At 45.4% G+C, this 6155-nt stretch overlaps 1 non-coding gene across 1 annotated transcript; it reads left to right on the forward strand.

The window, feature by feature from the left end:
• The first annotated feature begins 352 nt into the window (after positions 1–352).
• Positions 353–406, forward strand: Mir7210 (microRNA 7210). The gene has a single exon (NR_106069.1). It is a non-coding gene; the product is annotated as a microRNA 7210 (primary transcript).
• Positions 407–6155: the final 5749 nt, after the last annotated feature.

A 6155-nucleotide genomic window follows, 5' to 3' on the forward strand; every position in this document is an offset into this window, starting at 1 on the left:
GGGCTTCATTGCCAATGCCCGCATGAGCTGCACTCTACATCGATGGGTATATTATGCCAGATTTAAACCCACTGGGCCTTCCGCATCCTCAATTAGTACAAAGGTCCAAAATCATTCCTGGAGACCCCTGTGGTACACTTCGATTTTCCCTGGGGTGCGGGGGGGGGGCGCGGAGAATGAGCCCTTCCCACAATGAGAAAGTTGAGCAGTCCAGAGATGTCAGCAGCTATGATGGTTCAAATGACCTACAGCTGCTTCTTTGCCAGTTTCTGGCTCACTATCAACAATGAACAGCAAGCCCCAACTCTTTCTTACAAATAGGATGGTGTTCTTGATAGTTCAGATCCCCCAATAACATTGTAGACAGGCACAAAGATCCCCTTTATATGTAAGTAACAATGTGGCTCTCACAATAGTCCTCAGTACCCTTGAGGAATTCCAAGCCTATGGCTGCCCAGGACACCCATCTCAGATGTCGTCACGCTCTGCCACAATTTTGTCCCCTCTCAAAAGAGGCAGTTGCACCAGTATTTGAGCATAGCCACTTTTTGGTGGGGGGCTCTTCAGCTCCAGGCACAGTGCCTTACATTGTTTTTGTTTTGAAGGTTTTCACTTTCTTTAGACTTGCCCAAAGTCCACATTCATATATATTGTCTTTGATCCCCCTTCCACTCTGTACCACTTACCCAGCTTTGAGATAGCCTGATCACACTTGCTCACTCACGATGATCTTCTACTTGCTACCAGCAGCATGCTGCTTCTCCTTGTACTCTGTGAGTCCTGCCTGGGGAATTTCTTACTGACTTGGTTTTAGCTTCTGTGAGCTCTGACCACAGCGGGTCCTTGTTAGGGGCCATGGCCTTGCTTACTCAGATGATATATCAAACTTGGTACAGGAAGCAGCCAGGGCATGGGAAGGGTAGAGACTGGCCACATGAGCTCTGGGGCTGCTGTCTCCCAGATTTTAAGCCATGTACGGTGACACACACTTAGAATCTTGGTTACTCAAGTCAGTCAAGATTTTTTAAGTGTGTGTCTCAAACACAACACACAGATACACACAAACACACACTGAAAAAGAAATCACAGTTGCTAAATCTTTAGAGAACTATCACAGGCATTTATAAATTGAGGAGCACATAAGAGATGTTCATTGTCAATCTGTGTGTGGCTATAATAGAAACAATTCTTGCTTCCTTCCTAGATTTTGCTGGTCTTCCCTTTCTATGGCATTAACTGCTATAATTAATCACCATCAAAGACATTTTTTTTTTAGAAAAAAATTTAATGTTTATGTAGTGCAGTGCCCATGAACAGAGGGGACTCATGAAAGTTATGTCCATGACTACGTGTCCAAGGTTCCCTGTCTACACATGGTAGACAGCTTGCCTGCCCTGGAAGACATATCACAACCATATTGTCTCCCATAATAAAAAAGGTTTGGTAGCAAGATTTTGGTTACTCTAATGGCAGCATCCACGCTATTCTCCAGCCTATCTGACCAGCTCATTTTGCAGACAGCAGTAAGACAGCTTTCTAACAAAGGCAAGAGGCCATGTCATGAAACTAGCTTACGCCCTCTGCCTGGAGGCTCTAACACCCAGGCAACATGTAAGTTATAACCTATGACTCTAGCACAGCATTTCATGAAATGTGTGCATGAGAGCACTGGTCCTTCAAGGGCTCCAACACCAAACATAATCAGACATGTTCCCTTAGGACTTGAGTTTGGGACACTACATCCTGGTCCTCTTGGGACACTACTTCGATGAAGGCTCTAATGAGCCTTGCAGCAGGAACATGGGCCTGGGTTCAACCTGGTGATTCCCAAACCTACTTATACAAAGAATGCTTCTCACTAGAGACTGACAAATACTGCAGAAAGCCTGTGCTCTACAAGAATTGCTGAAAACTGTCTGAGGGTGGGGATCACCTCTAAAGAAGATGTTCCAGAATCAAAATTTCAGGGGACATTTCCCTGCCCCCCTGATAAGTAGAGAATCACAAGGTAGACCTGAGAGATAGGATTCTCATCAAAGAGCTTAGAAGGGAGAAAGGGGACACAATTTCCCAGACAAACTAATATCAAATATGTTATTTCCTACACAGACACTCTTGTTGACTGAACCAATGCATTACTCTGAGGTGTTCTTTTCCTGGCTGTGACTTGGGGACCTTACAGGGATGACTGAAAGCCCACAAAAGATAGGGGCTTCAGGCAGAGATCCATTTGATGCCCTCTGCCTTTTCTAGGCAGAGTTCTCTTACATCTGAGGGAGAGGACACACTGACATTTCAGCTGGATAGCTTGCCCCTCTTGTCTGGCTTAGGCAGCTCAGGTTTGTGAACTGTGCTACCTAACTTTGTCATCAGAGCATCATAGTCTATCTTGTTCACCTCCAGCTTGTCCGTGACTCTGCTGTACAGCTCTCTGATGACCCCTTGTTCCTTATCACCTGGAAACAGAGAAGGCCATGCTTATCAGTGGGCCAGATGGGCAGGGCAGACCTCTCCCTCTCACTTCTATATCTAGAGGTTGGACTGGTTGTGACAAGGTAGAAGTCACCTTGTGCCCTCAGGGGGTTCTTGAGAAATGGCATTCCCTATGCCAAGTGTTGGATAAGCCCAAAGACATATAGCCTCACATAAGAGGCTGCAGGTCCCTGGAGATTTGGTGGGTGGCTTTATTGCCCAGCATCAGTGAAGTCAGAATACAAAACAATCTTACTTCTTTCCATGCATGGATGGAAATGTTCTCAATTGGAAACAGAGAAAAGGGACCCTAGTCAGATAGCAAGGTTCTTTTCTATTTATTGAACATGAAGATTGTGGGGGCTGAGTGCCCATGCACACACACACACACACACACACACACACACACACACACACCAAGTAGCTCAAGAAAAGTTCACTAGGTTTTTTTTTTTCCTTCAGTTTTGGGTCATTTTTCAACAGCCTGGTGCTCTTGTAACCCAGGGGGGCTGCTGTTCTGCCATGAGGGCAGGCATGGCAACCTGATACTGTCTTTCTAACAAAACACTACAAAACATTGGGGTCTTGTTTAAACAACCTAACTTTAATGCATAGCTGAGCCTGCAGGAAGATAAGAGAATCCACAACCACCATCACCACGACCACCCACCCCCACTAACCTACTCAGGAGCTAGATGTGAGAAGGAATGAAGACTATGGACAGTTCGTTGTAAGCAGCTGTTGACAGCTGCTAAAAAAAAAAGAGAGAGGGGGAGGGAGAGTGCAGGATAGGAGATGTCATTATGGAAGACTTGTCCTTGAATAGACCCAGAGAGAAAACTAAAGTCTCCTGCATGGCTGAGGCCTGTTGGAATGAAGATGTTCCTCATATAAACAAAAGAAATTGGAACTCAATCAAAGCAATACTTTGATATAGAATGAGCTTTTAAAGGTTCACACAGGGAAACAAGAATTTGTCTGTCTTAGTCTGGGTTCTGAGAAGCCTCTCCCAGAGAGTGTCTATGAAAGTTTGGAATTTTAATACTACCTAGCCTTATCTATTGGGATGTCTCTGAGGTTATAATATTCCTAGAGAGCCAGATATAAGAGAACAGAAACCTCTCTAGAACCCACCTATATATACCTGGTCTTACAGGAGTCCCACAGACAAAGTCCAAGGAGGGAAAAGCATATTATCCAAGCTACCCTTGGTTGATATTTTCTTCCTATATAGATACTGTTGCTTAATACTGAGCACTCATGTCACAAAGGAGAATTCCACTTCTAAGAATTGTATTCCCTTCTTTCCTGAGAGAGGCCACTGGTTTCTTTGCCATTCCCAGGTGGTTTTTGTTTTTGGCTTTGGTGTTTTGTTTTGTTGCACTTGGGTACCACACAGTGTCATTACGTAAGCAACCGACTCTCCTTTGCAGTCTTGTGCATCTTGATTCTTCTCACAATCAAAGCCCATGAGCCAACTCACATCAGAGTCAAGACTCAGGAACAGTCTCCTGGAGCCTGCTCTTATGACTTATTTTTGCTTCTGTCTTTCTTTCAGCCAACATTGGCAATTCATTTAGCCATCTGCTTCTCTGACAGGACACCAACTGTGTCTGAGAGAAAGCATCTGGGGAGAAGCCGATCTGTTTAAAGCTATGATTGATGCCCAAGACAGATAATGCTTCAAAGGATGGTTATCATTTGACTGCTTGTTGGATCTATGGTTCAGGTAGAGAACCTGAACCATAGGGATAGGGACCAAATCCTTGGGTTCAAAATGTGGGTAAAAAAGGGTCACTGAGAATCTCTTACCTCACCTAGAATCTGAAAAGCCCAAGAATGGTGAACATAAAGAGTCTCAGTCTCTCTCTCTCCCCTCTTTCTTTCTCTCTCCAATCCCCCCTCTCCCTTTCTCCCTCCCTTCTCATTCTTATTTTCCTGGCAGCCTTTTGTTACATGGAGTGCATTTTTTTTGACACTCTGGAATGAGACTGAATGTTGCTCTTCATCCCTTGCTCCAGGTGTGAAATGACTGGCCTCCTAGAGGGCATTGGTATCACTAGATAACAATCAGCATCTGGAGGGCAGAGCTGATGTCTGATTTCTAAGCACTTGGTGTCGGTCGGCCTTGTCAAATGGTCAAGGTGTACCCCCAGGCAATCAAACCAAGACTAAGGAGAGGCTCCAGGAATAGGGCCATCACTCTCTAGACCCAGTATGGCCCATACATTCAGCTCCGTAAACCCACATCCGAGGAAGCAGGGATGAGGAGAAGAAAGCTGATAGACAGCGGGGCACTGAATGCCACAATAATGTGCATCCAGGACCAACAGTGTCTTGGGAGATCCTGGAATTTGGTAATACTGACCACATCCACCTGTCTCATGACTCACAAGGCTCTTTAGAGGTAGGATTTACTGGTGCTGACACTAGCATCCCCAAGCCTGACCCACTGAAGTGCTTACACATGTATTTCCAGTCATGGATATGATTGCTGGGCTGATACCAAGTGTTTAGGGAAACATGGACAAGACTACCAAAGCTGAACTTCAGCAAGGCCAAGAGTGGGATTGGACCACCATGTTTTGTGGATTCACGCATCCTTGTCCACAGGGCCTCAGATGCCCTCAACTAGTTCTGTAAGGTAGAAAATTTAAGTTTGACCCCCTAGACCAAGTTGGAGCCAAGAAAGAAAAATAGTTGGGTCCTGAAGCAACTCTGTTCCAGGAACTTGACAGACCACAGCCTGTTCTGAGAACTGGCTGACCACAAAAGTTAGATGAAAATCTTGAGAACAATCTTAAGAAATAGGGAGTTTCCCCTGTGATTTTTTTCATTGGTATTTTCGGAATTTTCCAATAAGGCCCTCCCTACACCCTTGGGTTGTGGTTTTTTCCTTTAAATACCCCTTCTCCCACTACTCGGGGTCGAACTCCTCTACCTCTGTATGGGATATGAGTCTGCCCCAGCACACTGGTTCCTATCAATAAATCTCATGTGATTGCAGCAAGGACTGTCTCTTGTGAGTTCTAGGGGGGGGGGGGGTCACGTCATCCCAAGACTTGAGTGAGTCTTGAGTGAGTCTCCCTCTTCAGGGGTCTTTCAGTTCTGCCTAGTTCTGTGGCAATAGTTGCCCTGTAACTCAAATAGTACACAGACCTTTAAAAATTTTAATACTGGGGACTGAAAAAGAAGGGGGCAGCACAGCAGGGAGGGAAAAGGGGGAGCATTTATGAGCTGTGAAATCTCAATACACATGAGCATTAGGTCCTGCAGCTGGGAGCTCTCCAAATCTTGTACCCCCTTGTATAAAGTCATTGTTGTCAAATTCCATGCCCACTCTCAGGAAAAGGAAAAGGAGTAAGAGAATCTGGTTTTCCTGCTTCCTCACGCCCATCCCTTCCTCAGAAGACTCAAGACTTATACTCCCTTTGTTCTTTTTGGTCATGATAGTCAGGTATCCCATTCATATAAACCTTGCAACTAGAGGACCCTGATGCAACTTTAAATACAGACACAAGTCAACATTGCCCTGGTAGGGGGGCCTTTCTAAGGGCGTCGGAATGCTCCATCGGCTGCCACTAACCAAGACTCAGGCAACAGTAAGACCCTCTGGCCTTTCCCAGCCAAACAACTATCACTCTCCATGTCAGCCCTTCCACACCTGCTGTGGAACCCACCAC

This window comes from Mus musculus, chromosome 14, assembly GCF_000001635.26.
Source record: "Mus musculus strain C57BL/6J chromosome 14, GRCm38.p6 C57BL/6J".
NCBI lineage: Eukaryota > Metazoa > Chordata > Mammalia > Rodentia > Muridae > Mus > Mus musculus.